The 24,833-nt window shown below is 33.7% G+C and overlaps 1 long non-coding RNA gene across 4 annotated transcripts in view; it reads right to left on the bottom strand.

Annotated features, from left to right (window-relative positions):
- LOC112642803 (uncharacterized) overlaps positions 1–24,182 on the bottom strand; it is an 89,265-nt gene extending 65,083 nt beyond the window's left edge. The window contains exons 1-5 of one of the 4 annotated variants that reach the window (XR_007403968.1): positions 24,103–24,182; positions 23,225–23,397; positions 20,990–21,052; positions 16,669–16,804; positions 1,733–1,822 (exon numbers count right to left, since the gene is read on the bottom strand). This is a non-coding gene — a long non-coding RNA (uncharacterized LOC112642803). Of the gene's footprint in view, positions 1–1,732; positions 1,823–16,668; positions 16,805–20,989; positions 21,053–23,224; positions 24,061–24,102 lie in introns of those variants that run through there. The other 3 variants (XR_007403969.1, XR_003125464.3, XR_007403967.1) reach the window with 3 other exon arrangements.
- Positions 24,183–24,833: the final 651 nt, after the last annotated feature.

Genomic DNA, 24,833 nt, shown 5'->3' on the forward strand with positions numbered 1-24,833 from the left:
GGCATCCTTTCAGTTCCTCTCTGAGAACTTTTATTGTTAACTATGTCTCTTGCCACAGTTGTTTGTGCACCTTGCTTCTGTATATAATTAAGTCTTATGCTCCAACTGTAGATAAATCTGAAAATTTGATTTTCATTGTATTAATTGAACACGTGTAAATAAAATTCAACTTATTTTGGTAATTCAAATTGGTAAGTTATGCCAATAGTTAACTGTTGTTTATTAAGTAATTATAACCTATGAAAGTTAATCTTATTTTATACAAATGCAGTGCATTTAAATATGTCCAGGAATTCTATGGATATGTAAAAGGTTATAAAGTACCCGAAGAGAAAAACGGAATCATCTTAAGGTATGTTACGTTACTTTCAGATACTACTTAACTCACATATAAAAAGTACTGACAAGAAAAAAAAGCATTTTACATGCCCTATTTCACATATGTACTTAATTCAAAAGAGCAGGTGTCTGTGTGCGTGTGACATTATATAGGATAAGTTACTTATTGAAATGCATTATATGAAAAAGATAAAAGTTCATTATCATATACACCTCAGGTTGTTGCTATTGTGACATTTAAGCATATGGCTAAATATACTAAGTTATAATATTTTACATTTTTAAAAATTTTAAAAGATTTTATATATTTATTCATGAGAGACACAGAGAGAGGCAGAGACACAGGCAGAGGGAGAAGCAGGCTCTGACGCGGAACTTGATCCCAAGACTCCGGGATCATGACCTGAGCCAAAGGCAGGTGCTCAACTGCTCAGCCACTCATGTATCCCTAATATTTTACATTTTTAAATAAACCATTTGGAAACATGCACAATTTGTATTTTATTCTATTAATCAGGATACAACATTTTAAAGGCACATCTTACTAAAAGATATTTACAAATATACTGCTTCATTTCTTAACTCCAATACTTGCATTGGTTATGTAGGTATGCTTTCTTACTTGAGCTAAAATTCAAAAGTAAAATGGAGGGCCCTGAAAAAAGCTAAAAATAGAACTACCCTGCAACCCAGCAATTCCACTACTGGATAAACCCAAAGAGTACAACAACACTCATTCAAAAGGGATACATGCACCATGATGTTTATAGCAGCATTATTTACAATAGCCAAGATATGGAGGAAGTCCATATGTCCATTGATTGGTGAATGCTAAAGATATATATATATATATATATATATATATATATATATAGGAATATAAATCAGCCATAAAAAAAGAATGAAATCACATTTTTAAGTAGGCCAACTAAATATTAATTCACATCTTGTGCCTTTTTCCTACAGCCTAATTTTTAAAAAAATATTTTATATATTCATGACACACACACACACACACATACACACACAGGCAGAGGGAGAAGTAGGCCCCATGCAGGGAGCCCAATGTAGGACTCAATCCCGGGATTCCAGGATCATGCCCTGGGGTGAAGGCAGGTGTTAAACTGCTGAGCCACCTAGGGATCCTCCAGCCTATTTTTTTATAGTCACTAGCAATAAGAGAATCTTGAATTAGTCCTTAATGCTCCAAAATTTCTCCATATTCTTTAACTGCTCACTTTACACTACACTGAGAAAATAAAAGGCATCAAAATGGAACCCCTTCGATCCACAGATCCACCTACATCCACACATTTTCATATCCACCCTTATTATTTTTTAATTATTTTTATTCTTTATTAAATTTAATCAGATTATTAAAAAATTATTTTACCTTTTTATGCCATTATATCCTCTTAGATTTCTTCTTACCTATCCCCAAGCAATATTTGATTATCAGTGCCTATTTAACACTGTAGACATCCTATAAAACATGAATTAAAAACACAAAAAAGTAAAATAAACCAATGACAAGTAAGTATTCTGAGAATTTCTGAATCTAATTTTACAGTCCATTTTCAACACAGTCAGAAAAATAGGCAAATATTTTTATTAAACTATTAATACATCCTGAAAACTTTCTATATGTTGATTAAAAACAAAAGGGATAACACAACAGGCCCCAAATGGATTCCCTTATGCTAAGCCCCACATCACCAAACTGACACATAATTTACAGTTTCATTTTCCCAAGAAATTGAATCTTAAGCCACCCAGTCAAGAATCTCCTGATCAGTATTAATTTAGTTAAGTAATCTACTTGATAGACCCTTGTCAATACCTAAAAGAAAATAGCTTTGTAATAACCCACTTTTTGTCAATATAACTTCCTTGTTTCTACTTTCTTCTACTTATTAAAGTTGTTCATTTTGTACAGCTCTTTGGAGTTCCTTTTTATCTGCTAGATTGGATGCTGTTCTGATTCAAAATTATTTTTGCTCAAAATAGCCCTATATTCTATAATTCTTATGCCTCAGTTTATCTTTTAGCAGTATCTGGTTAATTTTTGGATATGATCCCAAAAGTAACCTCACAGCAAAATATAGACTAGATTCAACCAAACAACTGATCACCATAGTCCATTCAAGTTGGCACATCAAATTAGTCATCACAGCCATTGACAGATTTCCTCTTCCATCCTTTATGTATCTCTTTTTTGTTGGTTTTATTGCTATTTTTTCTCTTTAATTATTATCAATTTGTTCCTACTACTTCATCTCTTTACTCTAATAGTTATCTCCAGAAAAATCTTCTACTTACAATATTTCAAGTATTACCATGCATACGGCTCATACATTTGTTTTTCCAAATATAATTAATCCTTTAAATTCCATATGAACATATATATATATAACCAAATATTGAAAATGTATATGTAGATGTTCCACAAATCCTCATGTGATAGTTATGAATTATGTAAAATCGTATTATTTTGGGGGCATCTGGGTGGCTCTGTCAGTTTAGTGTCTGACTCTTGATTTTGGCATAGGTCATGCTCTCAGGATCATGGAATTGAACCCTGAATTGGGCTCCCTGCTCAGCATGGAGTCTGCTTGAGATTTTCCATCTCCAATTCCCTCGGTCTCTCTTACTGATTATGTGCCCACTCTCTCTCTCTCTCTGTTTCTCTCTCTTTTTTTTTTTTTTTCTGTTTCTCTCAATAAATGAAATCTTTTAAAAAAAAAAAAACCCTATTGTTTTTAAGCAATGTCCTGTTTTTACCGGTTCTAGTAACTGAAAAGATAAATTTGAAAATGTTATTATTTTCATAAAATCTTTCAATTATTTTCTAGTATCTATAGGGTAATAATCAATTAGTGATTAGACACTCTTTACTTCTTGTCCTCTATTTTCAGTTACATCTCTAGAGCTTTCTATAAGGAGCTTCAACCTCATAATTTGCTATGTGATTCCCATGCTACTTGCTGTGTTACTTATTCAAAAATATTATTGAACAGATACCAAGTACTAGTCATTTTGTGGTTCCCCTACCATCCTATTAATGGGTTTAGTCACAAATATAATACACAACCTGTGCTAAAAAAAGAAACAAAGACCAACTAAGGATCAGTGAATTCTAAAATCTATAATATTTAGAAATCTTTAGAAACATATTTATGTTAGATAACATGTAGTGCTTAACAGTGAAGAAATTGGGGATCCCTGGATGGCCCAGTGGTTTATTGCCTGACCTCAGCAATAGGAGGAAGGATCCTGGAGTCCCAGGATCAAGTCTCACATCGGGCTTCCTGCATGGAGCTTGCTTCTCCCTCTGCCTGTGTCTCTGCTTCTTTCTCTCTATCTCTCATGAATAAATAAATAAAATCTTAAAAGAAAAAACAGTGAAGAAACCATGACTAAAGTCTGTTTTTTGTTTGTTTATTTGTTTGTTTGGTATGGAATATTGGTCTGAGAAATGCCAGTCAGAGATTTAGTGAGGCAGAAAGTAGCAAAATGTTTAGCTTACATGTCACACAAACTAATAGCTTTATGTTCCTTTCTGATCATAAAATAAATTGTACTCTGAGTTCATCTGCATGGGATCCCACCCATTGAGTTAATTAGGATTAACTAATTCTCAAAGATCAGAGGCCACAAGTTAGATGACTAAAATACATTTTAAGCAGTGTTTGTGTTGGAAAATCTTCACCATGTAGGTAAAGATTTTCAAATCAATTAACTGAGCAGAGAAATATTATAGAGTAAAAAAACAAACAAACAAGAGAGAAAGCTAATATATACTAACTTTAAGAAGGATATCCTTGAAAATATAAGATTATCCTATAAAATACTAGTTTGTCAGTCATTAACTGATTGGAATGCTTTAGAATATTTCTTGCTCAAACTATAGTTAAGAAAATATGTCTAGATTTATCTTGATTGTTGGTTTTTATTTTTGCATATGGAGAATACTTCCCAAATATTTTTAATGTTGAACTTAATTTAATTATTTTCCATTTGATAATAACACACTGATGGGGTGAAAGGAATGGCTCTTCTAAAATTAAACTGAATCAGCATGTTTACGGATTTTTTGTGTGTGCAGTAAAAACCTTTGATATATTATGTTTCTCTTATATACTCTTTTGCTCCACTAATTTTAATCTTCATTTGATAATAGAAAGTAGATTTTAAAAATGAAGAATATCTTAATTCTCATAAATAAAAGACTTGAATTAGAATTACATAATACGATCCAAGATGGCAGAGGAGTAGGAGACCTTAGTTTCATCTGGTCCCAAGAATTCAGCTACATAGCTATCAAATCATTATGAACACTTGCAAACTCAAACTAAGATTTAAGAAAAAAAATAGCTGCAACTCTACAAATGGAAAAGCGACCACTTTCTGCAAGAATGACAGGACAGAAAACACCTTGAAAAAGAGAACAAGCAGTTCTGACTGCCAGGGACCTAATCAGCATGAACAGAAGTAAGATGTGGGAACTAGAGTTTAGAATAAGGATTATAATAATATGATCTGGGCTTGGGAAAAGCATAGAAGACACTAGAGAATCCCTTTCTGGAGAAATAAAATAACTAAAATCTAATGATGTCAAAATAAAAAAGGCTATTAATGAGTTGCAATAAAAAATGGAAGGCTCTAACTGCAAAGATAATGAAGCAAAAGAGAGAATTAGAGATATAGAGAAAAAATGATGGAGAATAAGAGGCTGAGAAAAAGAGAGGTAAACAACTACTATAACACAACGGGAGAATTTGAGAGATAAGTGATACTGTAAAGCAAATAATAATAATAATAATAATAATAATAAGGATCCCAGAAGAAGAGGAAAGAGATAGGGGAGCAAAAAATATATTTGAGCAAATTACCTAGAGAATTTCCCTAAACTGGGAAAGGAATTAGGCATCCAAGTCCAGGAGGCACAGAGAACCCCACTCAAAATCAGTAAAAATAGGTCAACACCCTGACATATAATAAGGAAACTTGCAAATCTCAGAGACAAAGAGAAAATTCTGATGGCAGCTCAGAACAAGAGGTCCATACCTAAAAGGATAGAAATATTAGACTGGCAGTGGACCTATCCAGAGAGACCTGGCAGGCCAGGAAGGGCTGGCATGATATATTCAGGGTGTTAAATGAGAAAAAAATGCAGCCAAGAAAATTATATTCAGCTAAGATGTCATTCAAAATAGGAGAGATAAGGGCAGCCCGGTTGGCTCAGAGGTTTAGCGCCGCCTTCAGCCCAGGGCCTGATCCTGGAGATCCGGGATCAAGTCCCACATCAGGCTCCTTGCATGGAGCCTGCTTCTCCCTCTGCCTGTGTCTCTGCCTCTATCTCTCTCTCTCTGTCTCTCTCTGTCTCTCATGAATAAATAAATGAAATCTTTAAAAAAATAGGAGAGATAAAAAGCTTCCAGGACAAACAGAAATTTAAAAAAAATGTGATGATTAAAATGGCCCTACAAGAAATATTAAAAGGGATCCTTTAAATGAAGACAAAGCCCAACAGTAACATAGACCAGACAGGAACAGAGAAAGTATACAGAAACAATGACTTTATAGGTAATACAATGGCATTAAATTCATCTTTCAATAGTTACTCTGAGTAAATGGGTTAAATGCCCCAGTTAAAAGACACAGGTTATCAGATTAGATAAAAACACAAGACCCATCAATATGCTGTCTGCAAGAGTGTGATTTTAGACCCAAAGACATCTCCAGATTTAAAGTGAGGGAATGGGAAACCATTTATCATGCTAATGGACATCAAAAGAAAGCTGGGTGGCAAACCTTATATCCAACAAATTAGATTTTAAACCAAAGGCTGTAATAAGAGATGGGTTTGGAGGATACTATATCATAATTAAAGGGTCTATCCAACAAGATTTAACAATTATATTGCCCCTAACATGGGATATTTATGCCCCTAACATGTAAGCAGCCAATTAATAACAAAATTAAAGAAACACATTGATAATAATACAATAATGGTAGGGGACTTTAACACCCCACTCACAGCAATGGACAGATTATCTAAGCAGACTCATCAAAAAGAAAAGAGAAAGGACCCAAATAAATAAAATAATGAATGTTAGAGGAAAGATCACAACCAATATCAAAGAAATTCAAAAAATTCTGAGAACATATGAGCATCTTTATGCCAACAAATTGGGCAATCTGGAAGAAATGGATGCATTCCTTGAGATGTATAAACTACCAAAACTGAAACAGGAATAAATAGAAAACTTGAACAGACCAGTAGCCAGCAAAGAAATTGAAGCACTAATCCAAAATCTCCCAACAAACCAGAGTCCATGGCCAGATAACTTCCCAGGGGAAGTCTACCGAATATCTAAAGAAGAATTAATAACTATTCTCCTGAAGCTTTTTTGAGAAATAGAAATGGAAGGAAAACTTCCAAACTCTTTCTATGAGGCCAGCATTCATTCTCTTGATCCCAAAACCAGATAAAGACCCCATAAAAAAGAATTACAGACCAATAACCCTGATGAACATGGAAGTCAAAATTCTTTTTTTTTTTAGATTTTATTTATTTATTCATGACAGACACAGAGAGAGTGAGAGAGGTAGAGACACAGGCAGAGGGAGAAGCAGGCTCCATGCAGGAAGCCCGATGTGGAACTCAATTCTGGGACCCCAGGAGCACACGCTGGGCCAGGGGGGCTGCCCTGGGTGTCAAAATTCTTATCGAGATACTAACCCATAGGATCCAATAGTACATTAAATGGATTATTCACCATGACCAAGTGGGATTATTCCTGAGCTGCAAGGGTAATTCAACATCTGCAAATCAACCATTGTTATACACTACATTAATAAAAGAAAGGACAAGAACCTTATGATCCTCTCAATAGATCAATAGATGCAGAAGAAAGTATTTAACAAAGTACAGCATCCTTTCTTGATTTTTAATATAATTATATATATATATATATATATATATATATATATATATTCCTTCTCACAGTGTAGGGAGAGTGGAACATCAATATCATAAAATCCATCTATGAAAACTCCACAGTGAATATCATTCTCAATGGGGAAAACAGAGATTTTCACCTAAAGTCATGAACATGACAAGGATGTTGTTCAACATAGTACCAGAAGTCCTAGTCTCAGCAATCAGATAACAAAAATAAATAAAAGACATCTGATTCATCAGAAGAAATCAAACTCTCTCTCTCTTTGCAGATAACATGATACTCTGTGGAAAATCCAAAAGACTCCACCTCAAATTGTTAGAACTCATACAGGAATTCAGCAAAGTGGCAGGATATGGAATGTACAGAAAACAGTTGCATTTCTTTTTTTTTTTAACATTTTATTTATTTATTCATGAGCGACAGAGAGAGAGAGAGAGAAGCAGAGACATAGGCCGAGGGAGAAGTAGGCTCCATGCAGGGAGCTGATATGGAACTCAATCCCGGGTCTCCAGGATCACGCCCTGGCTGAAGGTAGCGCTAAACTACTGAGCCACTCGGGCTGCCCAACAGTTACATTTCTATACATTAACAATAATACAGAAGAAAGAGGAATTAAGGAATCAATCACATTTACAATTGCACCCCAAACCATATGATTCTTAGGAATAAACCAAACCAAAGAGGCAAAGAATCTGTACTCAGAAAATTGTAGAACACTCATTAAAGAAATTGAGGAAGACACACACACACACACACACACACACACACACACACACAAATGGAAAAACATTCCATGCTCATGGACTGAAGAACAAATATTGTTAAAATGTCTATGCTACCTAGAGAAATCTATGCATTTAATTCAATCTTTATCAAAATACCATCAACCTTTTTTTTCTCACAGAGCTGGAACAAATAATCCTAAAATTTGCATGGAACCACAGAAGACTCTGAATAGCCAAATGTTGAAAAAGAAAACCAAAACTGGAGGCATCACATATCCAGACTTCAAGGTGTACTACAAAGCTGTGATCATCAAGACAGTATGGTACTGGCACAAAAACAGAATCATAGGTCAATGGGACAAAATAGACAACCCAGAAATGGACCCTCAACTCTATGGTCAACTAATCTTCAACAAAGCAGAAAATAATATCCAATGGAAAAAGAAGTCTCTTTAACAAATGATGGTGGGAAAATTGAAGGGCACATGCAGAAGACTAACATTAGATCATTTCCTTATATCATACACAAAAATAGTCTCAAAATGCGTGAAAGATCTAAATAGGAATCCATCAAAGTCCTAGAGGAAAACACAGGCAGCGACCTTTGTGATCTCAGCCACACCAACATCTTATTAGACACATCTCCAAAGGCAAGGGAAATAAAGGCAAAAATGAACCATCGAAGCTACATCATGATGAAAAAAAAAAAAAAACTTTTTCACAGCAAAGGTAACAGTCATTTTGGAAAGAAAAAAGTATGTGCAAATATGAAATAATAAAAAAAAATTAATCTTGGCCTAAAAATAATTACAATTATAATCATGACTATAAGAGCAGCCAACTAAAAATCCTAATACATAGATGAACAGTGGTCTCATGAATAAGAAAATAATGGGATATTTCACCCACTAATAAACGTGTAACTTTGGTTTTTAGTAATTTTGCCAGAAATTTCTCAATGTAAAGTCCATCCAATTAATATTAGAATAAAAGTTATTGCTATTACAAGATTTTTTTTAGATATCATTAAGGTCAATTGCCACAGTGAACTATGTAGCACAGAATTTATGCTAACTACTTGGATTCTGTGATTTAGATTTTTGGCAATATGTTTAGAACATATAATTTTTAAAATATTTTCATTCAATGATATCTCATTAAATGTTCAAATTTAGGTCCTAATCTTTCTAGCAGCATGTCAAGCTACTCAAGGTCTTGTTGCTATACACCCTAATACCTTCATCCCACTTTTAGGAAGGAGGGAAGATGATAGGAATGTGTTTAGGAAATAATGTTTGGCCATAACTGGAAGGAACATAGTTCCTCTATTGGGATCTTTCTCACACGTCTCCTCTATGGCTCTATTAAGATTCTTTTGCAAACTGTCTCATTGTCTTCCATATCTGTGTTGTAATATGAGCTCTGGTCATTCCTCCTTGTTTTAAGGACCTATATGAGAAAAGGGCATAGTAGAAAGAAATACACAGTTATGGACACTAAGCCAAATGAGCATTATTAATACATATGGTGGTGGTCAGCAGATCTAGAACTTGCATAAGGTTTAAAGGAGTACAATATAGGGTGTTCCTCTGAGTGTATTTAATATATCATGTGACCCCGTATAATACATGTATTGTATTGAAATTATCTCAATTCTGGCAAATCAGATAAAAAGGTAACACAATATTATGCTTTCCCCCCTCAAAATCTAAACATTTTGCCATATAAAATCATACTAAATTTTAGCCATGAAGCCATTAATTATATTTGTCAATTTGCATGTCCTTGTGGCAACTGAGTTTGTCTTATTATGACTTACCTACTTGAGTTGAAAGGAAAAAACAACCCTAAATTTGAATAATTCATCCAAATAATTTATACTTATGAATTCAGACTCAAACTTAGTAGGCAAAGAGTGACATTATTAATGCATATATCTTCCTTGTTAAGCATCTGTTCTTATCTTGGATACAGAGCTATTCAGTGACTAATTTAAATTGGTTGAAATATTTATATGATGCACATTTTTAACTATGCTTCCCCTCCTCTAATTTGTAAATACAATGAAATAGCTGCCAAGTATATCCCCAGTCTGTAATTGACTAGCACAAAGAGGACAACCTTATGATTGTCTTTTGGAAAAAATATGAACATTTTTATAGCACAAATAAATGGTATAATATAATCATTGGGAATTGCTCGCTGCAGAAGTAATATTATTTCTCTTAAAGATGATTTTATGTCTTTCTTCTCCAAAATGGTATGAGATAGAAAAGAGAATGAGCAGGGTAGGTAGATTTATTTGCTTTATGGTTGAGCTAGCTTGATGTATTTTCAGTGACACTGGACAGTAAATGAGAAATCTAGATACTTTTATTTCAAAACATCGTGTGTTTTTTAATTTTTTTTTTCCTCCTGGGAATATTTGCAAGTGTTCTATATTGATTATATCTTCCTAGAGAGTGTTAAGACAGATTCAAGGACTTAGTTTTTATTTTTTATGATAGAATCTACTTGATGCTCAAATCTCTTTTTGGAATGAAGTAGTTTATAATCTAACTGAATTTTTTTTTAAGCATTAATATTATAATAGGTCTCGATGTTGAGGATTCCTTTAAAATCTTGTGTTTTCTCACCTTTTAAAAATGGTAGTACTTTCTATTAGAAAAATTAATAAAGTTCTCTTTAGGCTTGTTACAGAAAGGTCAAAGTCTTTCCCTTAGTAATTCAGTAACAACACATATATATATATATATATTTTTTAAAAAAGCATCATGCTGTATCCTAGAAAACATCTCTTAACCTTGTCTGATCTTGGGCAACCCTCTTAGAGCAGGCACAATGCAATTCTTTACACTTTTGCTCTGGGCCCAGAAGCACTTTTTATGCTACTTCAGTTGTGATTTCTCTATCCCTTCTCCATTTATTCCCCCCATCTCCTTTAAAACAATCATTTTATCAGTCATGTGCCCACCAGGCCTCCCTTATATTTGTATTGTCTTATTTTCTGCCATTTCTATTGGTTTTGCACCCTAAATGTCATGTTCTTGTTCTTGAACTGATTTTTAAATTCATGCACACCTCAAATGACACTTTTTATGGAGACTTGTTCTTTGCTTTAATTGTTTTACTCCTTAAAAGATGGCCACACATTGTTGTTGTTGTTTGTTTTTTTACATTTTAATCATAATTCCTTGCAATGTGCTTCTGAATTCACTATGCTTATAACACTACACTGTTTTAGATTGTATGCATCTCATAAATCCCTCATTTTCCTTCACTTCTCCACAGTATTGAAAAGTGAAAAAATCGGGGCAACCCTAGTGGCCCAGTGGTTTAGCTCTGCCTTTGGCCCAGGGTGTGATCCTGGAGACCTGGGATCGAGTCTCATGTTGGGCTCCCTGCATGGAGCCTGCTTCTCCCTCTGCCTGTGTCTCTGCCTCTTGCTCTCTCTCTCTCTGTGTGTGTCTCTCATGAATAAATAAATAAAATCTTCTTTTAAAAAGTGAAAAAAATCAATTATATCTTCAATTTTTCTTCTTTTGTTTTGGACATCTTTAAAAATAGACACTTCTAGATTACAGATAATCCTCAGTCCTTAGCTACTGTCCTCCCACCCATCCTCCCTCTGTTCTTTTCCTTTTAACTCTATAGTTTCTCCATAAAATCCCATTATTTTTATGGGTTATTTTACTTATATGAGGATAATTCTCACATCTACATGTCCAGAGCTTACTTATTATCCAGTTTCTAGTCTTAAAACATCTACTAAACATGTAGTTAGATGTCCTGCCATAATCTCTTCTAGCAAAACTGTCTCTACTATTGGTCACCATGAAGAAATACTTAGAACACTGCCTTAGAGATTGTTATTTGTATTTTGTGTAAAGTAGCAGTAGGGAGGATGTGACATTCTTTTGTAGATACCTCTAAGCTATTAGTCACACCTTGCTGGGATAGTGATCAATATTTGGTAGTCATCAGATTGTATGAATTTTTGAAGGTCTGAAGGTATACGGGATGGCTAGATTGAAGACTATGGTCAACTTATTACTACTTTCTTAGATTGGGACTTTGTTTCTTATTCAATATACTGTTTCTGATACAAAGTTCATGAAAATAATTTACATATTATTGCATAGTATATAATATTAGTCATTACTTTTGTGATTTTATTGTTTATATATTTTATATTAACTTTATTTTCCTTTTTTCATAGTATTATTTTCCTTTCACAGATTTACAACCCATTTCTTCATCCCACCTTCCTAGCCTCTATTAATAACTGGTCTTCTACTGTCTCCAAAATTTTGCCTTTTCCATAGTGTCTTATAGTTGGAATCATGTGGTATATAGCTTTCTCAAATTAGCATCTTTTACTTAGTAATATGCACTTGTTTCTTCCATGTCTTTTTATGGTTTGACAACTAAGTTATTTTATCTTATTTTTTTAAAGATTTTATTTATTTATTCATGAGAGACACACAGAGAGAGGCAGAGACATAGGCAGAGGGAGAAGCAGACTCTGTGTGGGGAGCCTGATGTTGGACTTGATCCCAGGACCCTGGGATCATGACCCGGGCCAAAGGCAGATGCTAAACCACTGAGCCACCCACATGCCCCACAACTAAGTTCTTTTTAATGTTAAATAATATTTAATAATATAAATTAAATAGTACCATTTATTTATCCATTCATCTACTGAAGGATACCTCGATTACGTCCAAGCTTTGACATTATGGATAAAACATGCATATCCATCTGCAGGTTTTTCTGTGGATGTAAATTTTCAATTATTTGGGGTAAATACCAATAATGCACTTGATCATACAATAAGAGTATGTCTGATTTTTGTGGAAACTTTCAAATTGTCTTTCTAACTGGGTGTAACATTTTCCATCACTACCAGCAAAGAATGAAAGACTGTTCCTTCCCATTCTTTCCAGTCTTCTGGTTTGTCAATGTAATGGGTTTGGGCATTCTCATAGGTTAGTAGTGGTACTTCATTGTTGTTTTAATTTGCATTTCTTGGGTGACATATGGTGAATATTTTATCATATGCTTACTTGTTTTCTGTATATCTTCTTTGGTGGTTTGTTCAGATCTCTTGTACATTTTTTTTAACTTGGTTGTTTATTTTCTTATTAACTTTTAAATATTCTCCATATATTTTAGATAACAGTTGTTTATCGGAAATGTCTCTTGCATATATTTTTTACCAATTAGTGGAAGTCTTCTCATTCTTTCCACATTGACTTCAGCAGAGCAGAGTTTTTTGTTTTTTGTTTTGTTTTTTTAGAGCAGAGGTTTTTAATTTTAATGAAGTCTAGCTTATCAATTACTTCTCTCAGGGATTGGTTTCTTGGTATTGTATTTTAAAAGTCATCACTATACCCATGGTAATCTAGTTTTTTTCCTATGTTATCCTCTAGGAGTTTTATAGTTTCACATTTTATATTTAGTACTATGGTCCATTTTTAAAATATTTTATTTATTTATTTATGAGATATGCAGAGAGAGAGACAGAGGCATAGGCAGAGGGAAATGCAGATTCCTTATGGGGAACCTGATGTGGTACTCCGGACCCCAGGATCATGCCCTGGAGCTGAAGGCAGGCGCTCAACCACTGAACCACTCACGTGCCCTTCTATAGCCCATTTTAGACAAATTTTGTAAAGAATGCAAGGTTTTTGTTTGCTTGTTTTTAAAATGTTCAATATTCTATTATTCTAACACCATTAATTGAAAATACTATATTTTCTTCATTGCATTATCTTTGTTCCTTTGTCAAAGTTCCATACTGTGTTGGTTCTTCTGGGTCTTTTCTCTTTCCATATAAACTTTAGGATCAGTTTGTTGATATCCACAAGATAGTTCCCTGTGATTTTAGTTGAGATTGCATTGATCATTTGGACAACTGACATCTTGACAATGTTGGCTTTCTCTTTCTGAACATGGAATGTGTTTTTATTTATTCAGTTCTTTGATTTATTTCATCAATTTTGTAATTTTCCTCATATAGATCTTATAAATATATATATGTATATATATTATTTTAGTGTTTGGAGATTTTTTTGGGTATCAATATAAATGGTGTTGTGTTTCTAATTTCAAATTTCATAGGTTTATTTTTAGATTCTGTACTTTTTTACTTCTAGGATATCCATAGGGTTCCTTTTTAACTGGAATCCAATAATATAATTTATTTTAAAGGTGTCTGAAAACTCTTTTATCTAAACTTTTTTATAAGATTTTATTTATTTATTCATGAGAGACACAGGGTGGGGGAGAGAGAGAGAGAGAAAGGGGAAGACACAGGCAGAGGGAGAAGCAGGCTCCATGCAGGGAGCCCGATCCCAGGTCTCCAGGATCATGCCCTGGGCCAAAGGTGGCACTAAACTCCTGAGCCACAGGGCTGTCCAATCTAAACTTTTAAAAATTTGTTTTAATATGTGTAGATCTCCAGATCTTTAGTCAATTGTCCTCATCTTCTATGATATCTTATTATATTTAAAAATTGTATATATTGTATATGAAAAATTTGAGCCTACGGATGATAGTAATTTGCTGCATGTAGAGTGCAATTTTGTCTTTCATAAGTTGTTGGAGGTAGAAGCAATGTAAGATAATCTTAATCCAGTTTTGATTATGGAGATGATTTTAAAATGTGTCAGTTATGGAAAAAAACGCTGGACTACTTCTATTTTACCCTTGCTTAAAAAATGTAGCATATTCTTTCCCTAGAGTCAATTTTTTATCACTAGCTTCCATCTGAGTTTCAATTTTTCTCCTCAGTTTGTGGGCCTATCAGTAACATTTTCAAAGTCACCAGACATTAAAAGGATAAGAATGGTCCAACTTGCCACATAATTCTTCATGCTTTGTTATCTCTTCAATTTGTTTGTGTAGATTATCTTAAAGACATTTTATTCATCTCTTATAGTTCTGTTTTTTGAGAAGTTTGATATGAATTAACTAGAATGCCATTATTGTCAGTAGAAATATGTAATTATTTATTTACCATACACAAAAATAAATTCAAAATGAATGAAAGACCTAAATATAAGACAGGAAAAAACAGGCAGCAGCCCCTTTGACCTCACGCTCAGCAACTTCTTAATAGACAAGTCTCTGGAAGCAAGAAAAACAAAAGCAAAAATGAAGTATTGGGATCTCATCAAGATAAAAAGCTTCTGTACAGTGAAGGAAATGATCAACACAAGTAAAAGGCAACTGATGGAATGGGAAAAGATATTTGTAAATGTCATGTCTGGTAAAGGGCTAGTATCCAAATTCTATAAATAACGTGTCAAAATCAACACCCCAAAAGTAAGTAATCCATTTAAGAAATAGGCAGGGACATCAATAGACATTTCTTCAAAGAAGACATACAAATAGCTAAGAGACACAATGAAAAAATGCTCAACATCACTCCTCATCAGGAAAATACAAATCAAAACCACAGTGAGATACCGCCTCACACCTGTCAGAATGGCTAAAATTAACAACTCCGGACACAACAGATGTTGGTGAGTATGCAGAGAAATAGGAACCCTGTTACATTGTTGGTAGGAATGCAAACTGGAGCAGCCACTCTGGAAAATATTATGGAAGTTCCTCAAAAAGTTAAAAATAGAACTACTTAAGACCCGGCAATTTCACTACTAAGTATTTATCCAAAGGATACAAAAATGTTGATTCACAGGGGCACATGCACTGCAATATTCATAGCAATTATGGAAATTTAATTATTGTTGATAGCTAAATTGAAATATGTCTGTCAATGTCCAATATCATCAGACATTGATCAGAAGAGGTGGTGTATACACACACACACAGAGTAAACTAACTCAGCCATCAAAAAAGAATGAAATCTTGCCATTTGCAACAATGTGCATGGAACTGGAGTGTATTACACAAAGTGAAATAAGTCAGGGAAAGACAAATACCATAAGATTTCAGTCACATATAGAATTTAAGAAACAGATGAACATCGGGGAAGGGAAAGAAAAATAAAATAATATAAAAACAGAGAGGAGGCAAAACATAAGGGACTCATAACTAACAAACTGAGAATTACTGGAGGAGAGGTATGTAGGGGGATGGGCTAAATAGGTGATAGGCATTAAGGAGGGTATTTGTTCGGAGATCACTGTGTGTTATATGTAAGTGATGAATCACTAAACTCTCTAGAAACCAATAGTACAGATATGTTAACTAACTTGAATTTAAATAAATAAATAAATAAACTGTTTTGATCTCTTCAAGTGAAAGTTAAAATAGAGATGAGTTTGAGGTAAAAAAATCAAATCAAAAGTAACCATTCTACAGTATTAGTAAGGATATTGAGGTAAAAGGAAATATGTAAAATATATCAAACTCAAAACAGATTTAGGATATAAATTCTAATAGATTAAACAATAGGTTTTATTTCTGTTTAATAAGTCACAACACATATGTTAGTAGAAGAATAAAGCACCTGAATTAACTAAAACAACTTGATTACAAATAGATGTTTGCATAGATAATATCCAAATTATTTATTCTCTATCACAGCACACTGGAACTAAACAAAAGGATTAGATATCTATCCATTCAGAAAAGACAGCCTTATAACTTATTTAAAATATACTTACACGTCTGTGAATGCTGGCTGGGTATTTGCTGTATTTATTTTCACACTATGATTTTTCAGCCAAGTAGAAGTTTATATAAGAGTAATGTCTAATTATTAATTATTGATAGAATTTTGCAATCTTATTTGTTCATTCACTATAAAATATGCAAAAGAAATTTTAAGTATTAAGTTTAAGGTATTATTGAAATATCTCCACATATACATTTTTAATATGTAAGTTTCAAATTAAATAAAAATTAAGGGACATCAGGTTGTGATGGCATATTAGACTTCCCTTTAAAATGTCTTTTTTTTAAAAATAGATACCATGTTGAAATCAAATTTTCAAGAGATTATCCAAATGGATGCAACCTCAGTGTCCACTGAAAAACAAAACCTCAATCGAACTGGAGAGTGGAAATGAACTCTACTTTAGTTTGGCAGTAGTGAAGTATTGGTGACGTTGGAGCATGCGGCTCATCCCTGAAATCCAATTACTAAGGTGAAATTAAGTCTTCTCTCTCACATGAAAAAGTAAAAGAAACATCTCCTCATTAACTAGATGTCTGGGAATTATGACTTTGTAAAGTGGGAAAAAAAGAGACACAAGGACATACTGTGGTAGATAAGAACCAAGCCACACCTACCACTGGCTATGTAACTGAAGTGATAAGCTAATATTGCTGAAAGGAAGGAATCAGAAAACATCATTATAACATGTGTGTCTGGACTGGGTGTGAGGGTAAGCAAATGGAGTCAAATTAACAATATATCTACTAATATGGGCAACCTGGGTGGCTCAGCAGTTTAGCGCCACCTTCAACCCAGGGCGTGATCCTGGAGACCTGGGATCGAGTCCCACATCCGGCTCCCTGCATGGAGCCTGCTTCTCCCTCTGCCTGTGTCTCTGCCTCTCTCTCTCTCATGAATAAATAAATAAATAAATCTAAAATAACAAAACAAAACAAATCTACTAATATGATATCACATGATAATACGATTTATTATCATCTCATAATATCATAAATAAATAAATATGATAATATGAGAAAGTAATAAAACTAATTGATGTTTCAAGTCATATACATATGTAAATTTTACACATACACACATAGCAGAGACTAGAATATCCCTATCTATAGTGCTAAATATGATAGGGAACATGTACATTTTTAGGCAAATGTCTGCTATTGCAATTGATATTACTAAACATTGCAAAAGAAAAAAGAAACAAATATATGACTGAATACTTGGAATACAACTCATAGTAGAAACTGACCATGGATGATCCAAATGGCAGAGTTATAAGACAAATAATTTAAAATACCTCTAATTAATATGTTCAATAAAACCAAGAAAAGTTGGACAAAATAGAGAATGAGATGGATAAGGTCCAACAAGGATTAGATTGGAAAAATAATCAAGTTTATTATAGAAATGAAAACAAATATGTTATCTAAAATAAGAATTTGATGTGTTTAACAGTAGATTTCATATAGCACAAGATTGCCAAGTTGGCCAGGAAGACAAAATAAAAGCAGAGTAGAAAAAATAATTTTTAAAAATGTAGAACAGAGCATAAGAAACAAAGGAAATGCCAAGCAGTCAAGCGGTCTCTAAGCAAGAGTGACTGCTTAACTGCTAGGTTGTTTTGTCACAATTCCATAGATTTGGCCACAGAGGAAACAGTGAGCCCACGTGTATTTATATAGTTTATTAGTTCGATGGATAGCATAGGCAAGATCAGCATATTATGAGCACCTCTTGTACCCTGTTTCATAAAATGATCAAAGTGGGGAAGCCAGATGACAGATGGCACAGAGGATAGATTCTAACCTTCAGGGAAGTAACTTCATAGTCTCCACTTACACTCAAATAAGTCAATCAGAGAAGGACAAACATTATATGGTCTCATTCATTGGGGGAATATAAAAAATAGTGAAAGGGAACAAAGGGAAAGGAGAGAAAATGAGTGGGAAATATCAGAGAGGGAGACAGAACACGAGAGACTCCTAACTCTGGGAAACGAACAAGGGGTGGTGGAAAGGGAAGTGGGCGGGGGTTTGGGGTGACTGGGTGAAGGGCCCTGAGGGGGGCACTTGATGAGATGAACACTGGGTGTTATGCTATATGTTGGCAAGTTGAACTCCAATAAAAAGAAATTTAAAAAAAAAAAAGGGTACAAAATTAAAAAAAACAATACCTCCCTGGAACCATGAGAGCAGATGGTTAACTGCCGTGTGGCAGCCTCCTACAAATTAAGGAACCTTCTGAAAATCAATCAACAGTTGAGAAATAGCCTTGTGGTAGCTCCTCATTAGACTTCCAGGTGAATGATCACATGGTATTCTGTCCAAACATAGGTCAGACTGTGCTTGAGCTTTCCTTTTGTGTTTAGTGTGGGCATGAAGAGTTGTCAGGAGTCCATGATGAAGATATTCCCATTTGGTACACAGGGAAAGTTCTTACATATCTGCAAATGGAGCTCCAGAGAGAGAGGACAGGCATAATAAGGAGGAAGAAGCAATACTGCAAGCACAATTAATGAAAGTTCCCCAAACTGGTGAGTCATCAGTCAGTGACTAAAGACATTCTATGAATCCCAAAGAAGAAAAGGCACGTAGGAAGCACAACCAGGCTTATTATAGTTAAATGGATGTAGACCAAATAGGAAGAGAAAATATTAAAAGCAGCTAGAGGAAGATACACGTTTCCTTTAGAAAGCCCTAGCAATACTGGCTGCAAGCTTTATAAAACAATGCCAGCCAGAAGACAACTGACCGCCTTACTATTAGAAGACAGTGACTGCCAATGTAGAATTCTATACCAGATAGAAAGGAGGTTTAAATTTTTAATACAATAAATATGCAAAAAATATAAAATAAACATACAGAATAGTTGCACTAAAATATTTTATTTGAAACCCAATGGGCATTTTTCAGGCAGAAGAGATGATACCACAAAGGAACTCAGAAATACAAGAAGGGACACAAAGCGATGAAAGGGTAATACATGGGCCATGATGTTGACTACATTACATCACACATTATGTTGATGATGATGTAATATATTTAGAATCAAAATGCATGATGACAATAATACAACAGGCTATGCAAAGTTCTAGTATGTTTAGGAACACAGCTAAGTTGTACTTATACTACTGTCGTATGTCAAAATCCCATAATAAACAGCATAGCCACGTAAATAATAGAAACTATGTGTAATTAAGATAGTATTAAGGAAAGATGGAATAGTGAAAATGAGTAGGTAACTATAAGTCAGAACCATAAGAAAGAAAATGAAAGATTTGGCATAACTTTAATAAAAATGTCCATTCTAAATGCTGGAAATAAATTAATAGATATTGAAATAAAAATGAGGCTCAGTCGACAGCATAAATCCTTTCGTGGACAGTGTAAAACATTTTCAAAATGGAAAATAGACTCAAAAACACTATATTGAGAAATAATGAGTAAATAAGTGAAAGAGGTAATAAAATGATTTGGTCAAACATACAGCAGGTGTGAAATACTGAAATGAAAGATTTGGCGCAGGAATGGTATTTGATTACCTAATATTTTAGAACCATTCAAAACTGAAAAAAGTACGTATCCCTAGGTTAAAAAAATTCTGTGTTTATATAAATGTACATGCGTGTGCCTATTGTGTTAAGAAGTGTAAATAAATATGAAAATTTTGTGGTCATGTAATGATTGAAACTTCACCATATGAATTATAAAGTAAAACAAAATATAGTATCTATTACAGAGAAAAAAAGACATATTGCTTAAAATAAATGAATGGTTTCATAAAGGTAAAAAAATAGAAATAAAATAATAAGGCATATTGAAAATGGAGAAGATAAAATAACATCATATTATTTACCACAAGAAAACAAAATGTTGCCATTTATTGTCATAAGATCCCATTGACTATAATTTCACAGATATTATGTATATAAAAGCATATTAGAATCAATTTGTTATTCAAAATGTATGTAGTATGTTTATAGCAAGCATTTGTAGGCTTATAGTCATGAAATAATATAAAAATATGTACTTGAATTATGTCTGTAAAACTGGAGATTTTTGGTCTTTCCTAATAGATGGAGGGGAAAAAAAGCTTGAAATCTCTCTGGTAGACATATCAGAGAGAAAATTTAATTTTTTTTGTCATTTTTGTTAGATGCAAGTAAAACAAAGTATTAGTAGTTGACATCTTATTCCTTGACTTTTTCTGTATATTATAAATAGGTCACAATAAAAACACTAAATGCATGATATATCTATAGAGTTTAAGATTTTTCCTATTTATTGTAAATAGATGATCAATTTACTCACAGAATTTAAACGTATCATATTAAGTATGCACACCGAATGCTTGATATTCCAATTTCAGAAAGACTAAAATACAAAAAAAATATATATTCAAAGTCTTAGAAATACAATAGTTCACTAACTTGCCTACATTTGCACTAGTCCCAGTGGATAAGTGCTTTTTTGCTGAAGAGGAATTAAAGAATAATCTACTGCTTTTCACGTGAAGGTGTTTTCCATAGTCTGCTCCCTGAGGATTATTTGTTTGTTTTACTGTTATGCCAGTGATCTCTGCAGGAATAATCTCTATCTTATGTCCCAATAATAGCTTATATTTGTAAAATGTAATCAACATCCTACTTCCTCATTTTGTTGTATGAATCAAAAAGCTTAGCCTTCTTAATTCTATTCTGGAATTTGTTTATCTAAGCAAAGAAAAAAAAATCAATCATTGAACAACCCCTTGTAGTCACCTATGGTTTTATGGGTAAACATTATTAACTAAGAAATGATTCCACAAGTGAACTAAAAGACAGGGGGAGTCCTTGACCTGTGAAACACAGCTATGGGATTCCTGGGATAATGTATTCCACTGGTAGCAGCCCCAGGTAAATTCAAGAGACTAATTCGGTTCCTCTTCAAATTGCATTCAATCAATGACTCAGTCCATTTGGAAAATCAATATCCACAACTATCATCTTTGAAGAACCACATTATTCAGCAAAACCTAATTATCATAAATACTTGCTCTATTACAACAGCTCTTCACTATTGTGTTAAAATTATAAAATAAGATTGTCCTGATATTTTTAGTGAGTGAATCTGTAACAGCAACAGGAAATTAGCTTGCTGTACTATGCTATTACTTTTCGTATTGTGATTCTTCTTCTAGTCTGGAGATTTGATTTTTCAAAATTAATCTGGAGCTGTACTAATCATTAACTCTGTTAACTTTCTGAAATTCATAAAACAGTGATGGGAAGGTATGAAAATCTTCTCACGGATCTTGAAAAATACTGAGAAACAGCTACAAATTAAAAACTAATTTAAAAGAAAATTGCATACCCAGCTATTTATAAGATAAATACTTACAACATCGAATGGAATAAACCTGCATGAAAGAACAGAATAAACTAGAAAACAGAACTTGCATCAAATAAAAAGAATTGATTGCTAGTGTAAATATCCTCCACATATATTTTTAGCTGCCAACACTTCAACAGACTGCCTGATATTGCTGACTCTAGTAACTATGCCCAGGGTGAATCAAAGGAGCTCTGGATTCTCTGAAGCACATTGGAGTTATTGTCTGACAATGACTTGGCTTCAATATAGTCAGTGTGGTATTACATTGATTCTGAACTGAAAAAACTTTCTACCGATGCCCTGGAGATTGCTAGTGATAGAACACACCCTGACTGGAGAATTCAAAATGTTTTACATAAAAAATATAATAAAGAAATGACGTAGTATCTGAGGAAGGACATGGATCACAAGAGAATTTGCATTACTGCTGTCGCTGCTTTTTAATTTGATATTTATTTACCTTCTATGACATATTAGTATGCTGATGGGAATGATCCCAAAGCACAGAAATAATTTGATCCAGAGGAGAAAGGCAATATGCAGTAAAAGATTGACCTTGGCCAAGGAAAGGTTTGGCCCTTTGCCTCCAGCTCCTGGAAGGGAATCCTGGTAGCCTATAGAATGTCCTCCTCAACAGGACTGTTTTGCTTACTTGGTGACCTTGGGCCGTGCCGGGTAATCTATTCTAGTATTGTGATTTATAGTCAAAGCTTGGGCCACATGATATTAGTATAACCTATGTAGGGACTGGAGAGTAAGATCAGGTATGTGAGCAAATGGTCATATTTACATATTTAAAAAATATTTTCTTAATATATAATTCTTTACTTCTAAATATTTATCACAATTTTTGTAATAAAATTTAGCACAATGTTCTCGGCAAAATAAACCGAATGATTGCACATTGTCCATTTTGAAAAAAAAAAGAATAAAATATTTAAGGATAAAAAAAGAGCTGAATTTTTAAACTCAACATTGCCTCTCACGTCTTTCATCTTAATTAACTCTGCATTTATTGAAATAATCAAATTCTTTGGTGGAAAAAATCTTCTTCCATGTATGATACATATTGGGGCCATATTTTATGGCTATAGTGATATTCAAGCCTTTAAAAACATTGAAATTATATACGAGATATAATCAAAGAAAATCATCAATGAATCTTTGGGGTACCTGGGGGGCTCAGTTGGTTGAACGTCTGCCATAGGCTTAGGTCATGATCCCGGGGTTCTGGGATGGAGTTCCACATCAGGTTTCCTGCTCAGTGGGGTGTCTGATTCCTCCTTTCTCTCTGCCTCTCCTCTCATTCCTGCTATTTCTCTCTCTCAAATAAAATAAATAAAAATCTAAAAAAATAAAATAAAATCATCAATGAATCTTAGATATAATATCCATACTCAAAACGTTTTACATATAGTGATTTTGAAAACGTTTCTGCATCCTCCCTTATACACGTTGTTAAGAAGAGCCACTGGACAATCTTTTACGAGTCTACGTTGCTTCTCTGTGGGTGGAGTAACTACATTCCAACACTTGGCTACGCATCCTGTTTTTATGGTAGTTAATGCAGTTAGCATGTGGTGATAATTAAAATGCAAAAGTAAGCAGATGATATCTGCGCTGAGTCCCAGTCATGAAGATAATGAAAGATTAAGAAAAAAATTTACTATGCCTACTTGAATTATCTCCAGTTTAAGCCCAGTTTTATTTTTGGGTCTTGGGCTATACAGATTAAAAACAATAAGAACATTTAAAAAATATGTTCTAATTATTTCTTCCCATTCACTGAATTCTTCATATAAAAATATTTCCCTAAGTCAACCAATTCCAGTTTCTGTGTTTTTCTAAAGAAAGGAAATACCCTATAAACAAAGAGACACGTGTGTTACAGAGGATATAGTTTTTTGTTGTTGTTTCTTGTTTTTAAATCCTGTCTCTTTATCAAAGCTGTGTGCTCTAGGATAAGTCATGGGATATTTCTGGTCTTCCCCACGTTCTTTGGGAATTGGGAACGTTAGCACCTCACAATGTTGTAGGGAGGATCTGGTTACCTAACATCAGTCCATTCATTTAACAGGTGGTGTTCTGAGTGCCCGCTGCGTGCTGTTAGATTCTGGGTGAATGAGACACATTCCCTGACATCATAGAGCAAACATTCTATTTGGAAAACATATTAAATAAATGATTGCCTAGCCCCTGTGGTTAGAAGCTTTATAAAGCTGCAATATGTTAAAGCTGCTTTAATATTAATTAAAGACAGAATTGAAAATAAGTGAGGCTTCTTATGCTGTGGAATTATCTCTGGCTTGGATTTTGTAACTGGTAGACCCTTCCTTTCCTTTTTTCACATAAAATAATATATAAGCTTTAAAAAAAAAAAACAGTTTTTATCTCATAGTGTCATACTAAGTGTTACCAGTGAGATACTTAGATTCAAATAAACTGGAGGTAGTATGTAAAAACATGTTTAATGTGTTGTCTAACTTGGAAAAATTATCTTCCCAAAGTACTGAAGCTTTCTTATTCATCAGATGAGAGGGTTAATTTAGGTCCAAAGCTGAATAATCAGTTGTCATAGATAGGATAGTAGTGAGATATATACTGAGAGATTATACAATGTGTAGATCAAACTTGTTTAATCTCCACGGAGGGGAGATGGGTGGAGAATGGGCTAAAAGGGGGATGGTCATTAAGGAGGGCACTTGCGATGAACACTGAGTATTATATGTAAGTGGTGAATCACAAATTCTACTCTTAAAATAATATTACACTATATGTTAAC

Source organism: Canis lupus, chromosome 19 (assembly GCF_003254725.2).
Source record: "Canis lupus dingo isolate Sandy chromosome 19, ASM325472v2, whole genome shotgun sequence".
Taxonomy (NCBI): Eukaryota; Metazoa; Chordata; class Mammalia; order Carnivora; family Canidae; genus Canis; species Canis lupus.